The sequence below is a fragment of the Humulus lupulus genome, chromosome 4 (assembly GCF_963169125.1).
Source record: "Humulus lupulus chromosome 4, drHumLupu1.1, whole genome shotgun sequence".
Taxonomy (NCBI): domain Eukaryota; kingdom Viridiplantae; phylum Streptophyta; class Magnoliopsida; order Rosales; family Cannabaceae; genus Humulus; species Humulus lupulus.
Window position 1 is genome coordinate 243,920,467 of NC_084796.1, and position 3,582 is coordinate 243,924,048.

The window sequence follows — 3,582 nt, forward strand, 5'->3', positions numbered from 1 at the left end:
TAACAAAAAGATTATAATAATTCTCTCTAAAGTAAGGAAAGCACACATAATAATACTCTCTCTCTTATAATAAGAGTGTTGACACGGTTCTTCGCCAACAGGTAATTAAGAAAATAAGAGAAAGGGATTAGTGCTTAGGTTGAACCGAAACAGATAAATGATCTTAGAAAGTGAAATGGTGACTCAAAATACGTTTTTTAAGTGGTTCAAAGGTTAAAATCCTTCTACTCCACTAGTCAGTATTATTGCTATATACTGGGTATTTGATTACAGGGTATTTCTTACAATTGAGAATCCAACCTCCATTAACTCCCAAGGTCTCCATATTTATAGGAGAAGGCACCTGGGAATTGGTAAGAAAGTCATCCCGTGACCTTCTTACCTGTCATGTCAACTCTATGACATTCATGATTAATTCCTAAACCTGACACACAAGTGTGGTCAAATCAATAGGTAAGGGGATAATGGGCCGCAAGGCCCAACCCAATCGTGGGTGTCTGAATACGCACGTTCCTGATGCGTGTCCGAGAAGTCAGGGGTATATCAGACACGTGATGTCTGATATATGCACGTTTACCTTGCGTGGCTGACTTTATAAAAGGTCACAGCCTCCAACTCTAGCTCGTACCACGAGCTGGATGCTTACCTCGACCTGCGGCCTTCAGGGTCTAGACTCAGTCCTTGAGCAATTCTGGCGAACCCTTAGGTTACCTCGAGCTGAGGCGGTAGGACCTTACGATGGCAGCTCCGGTCTTGGGGATGTCCACGTGGTAGTCATGATTAGGCCGCATCTCAGCTCGCTAATCAGCCCGTGGGAAAATCAGGGCGTACAAAGAGAAAAATCCCTCTCTCTCTAACACAAGTGTATAGGAAAAATCTCACTTTATTTTCTCTCTAACACTCTCCATTTTTTTCTCTTTCTTCATTAAGTCTCTTTCTTTCACAAAGATGCTTTAAATGAGATACTTTGATCAATTTCTCTAGGCACATATTGAATAACATTTGACATAGTCAATATCTTGATCAATACGCATTGAAACATTTATAGTTTTAAGAATTATGTACTGTTTTTTACTATTCAAATGCAAAAAGTGGCTTCATTGCCACAACATTGATAATTTTTATATTGTAAAATTTATATTGAATAACATTTGACATAATCATTATCTTAATCAAGAAGCATTTAAGCATTTATAATTTTAAGAATTATCTACTCTCTTTGACTATTCAAATGCAAAAAGTGGCTTCACTGCCACAACATTGATAATTTTTGTCTTGTAAAATTAATATTGAATAACATACATAGTAAATATCTTAATCAAAAAGTATTGAAGCATTTATAATTTTAAGAATTATCTACTGTCTTTGACTATTCAAATGCAAAAAGTGGCTTTACTACCACAACATTTATAATTTTTGTCTTGTAAAATTAAATAATGCATATGCTCTTTATGCTAAATATATAATCCAATAGTTTTGAGTTTTTTATGTTTTTTGCATAGATAGATTTGTATTTATTAACAAAAGTTAATTTACATAAATGTAATTGATTAATCATCATCGTCACCAGTTGTGGCAGTAATGGTTCCATTCCCAGCTCAAAGTCATCTCAACCAGCTCCTCCAACTCTCCCATGTCGTTTCCTCATACGACATCCCAGTCCACTACGTTAGCTCACCTCTCCACATCTCTCAGGTCAAATCTTGAGCCTCAAATCCTCTTCACGACTCAACCAAAATCCATTTCCATGGCTTCCAAATCCCACTTCTGCCTTCTTCTACAACGCCCGATCCCAAACCCATCTCCAAAACCAAGTTCCCTTTACACCTGCTCCCCTGTTTCGACGCCTCCACGCACCTTCGCCAACCAGTCGCCGCCCTCCTCCGATCACTCTCCCCTACCACAAAACGACTTGTCGTTATTCACGATACGCTAACGACTTCTGTGGTTCAAGATGTCGTTTCTCTACCAAACGCAGAAGCTTACTCTTTCAATTGCGCCTCTGCTTTTTCTGCCTTCGCCTTTGTGTGTGAGGCCTTGGGAAGAAACGACATCGTTCCCGTGAAAGAACTTCCCTCTCTGGTATCATGCTTTCCGTTCGTGGTCTTAGATTTCTTAGGTGCACAGTTTCAGTTAGCGAGGACAATGAAATTTTCAGCTGGGCAGCTTTACAATAGTTCTAAAGCCATTGAGGGCTCTTTCCTAGAGCTTCTTTCAAAGGAAATTAATGGAGGAGAAGAGAAGTTGTGGACTATAGGGCTTTTACACCAAACAACAAAATCTGGGGATCGAGCTAATGAGTGTTTAGTACTGGAATGGCTAGACCAAAAAGAACCCAATAGTGTGTTGTATATCTCTTTTGGAACGACTGTAACTTTTTCTGAAGAAGAGATTGAAGAGCTTGCTCTTGGCTTGGAGCATAGTGGTGTAAAGTTCATCTGGGTATTGAGAGATGCTGATGAAATAGACGTTTCCAGCTATGAAGAAGGGAGAAGAAGACCTCAACTTCCAGATGGGTTTGAGGAGAGAATGAAAGGAATGGGAATGGTGATGAGCGAATGGGTGCCCCAAGTGGAGATTTTGGAGGACTCATCTACAGGTGGGTTTATGTCTCATTGTGGATGGAACTCGTGTATGGAGAGCTTGAGTATGGGAGTGCCCATGGTAGCATGGCCAATGCACTCAGATCAACCTATGAATGCTTTGTTAATCTCAGAACTGCTTAACGTGGGAGTGGCTGTGATTGAATGGAGGCAAAGAGACGAGTTAGTGACTTCATCGATGATCAGCATGTAAAGACAACCACATCAGCAGCTCAGTCAGCAGCTGTGTAGGCCTCTTGGTGACATTGCATTATGACTCAAAGAGTCTAGAATATTCAGTGAGGACCACAACTTCAGAAATCTTTCCTGTAACAAATTCAATTTTTTTAGAATATTTTTATGTTAGAATTTGTAATACGTGTGCAGTGGTCATTGGACCTCTTTGTATTCCCTTACTGAAATTATTCAATATATACTCGATGGAATATGCAGCAATATTTTGAGCTGCCATTTTATACAATTCAATATATCTTTTGTTTCTTCTCTTGGTATCAGAGCATCTCGGCCATCGCCACCATGTCTCAAGCTCCGGTCGACTCCACCTCCGCCAGAGCCGTCGCTACACCTCTTGCTCCGGTGACTGCTTCCGTTGAGGTTCCTATGGCCCCTACCACTGCTCCGACAGCTCCCTTCAATACAAATACCATGTCTCAGCCTTTTTCTCTCAAGCTCGACCGCCACAACTTTTCTCTTTGGAAGACGATGGTTCTCACCATCATCCGTGGTCATCGTCTCACTGGCTACATTGACGGCTCCTTGCCCTGTCCTCCTGAGACTATCCCCGATGCCTCCAGTGCTCACTCCGACCCTGCATCCACTCTGTCTCGTCCCAATCCTCATTTTGATAACTGGATTGTTCACGACCAGCTCCTCATGGGCTGGCTGTACGGTTCTATGACTGAAGCTGTGGCCACTGAGGTCATGGGTTACCGGTCTGCTACTGCTCTCTAGTGTTCTCTTGAGCTACTCTACGGAGCTC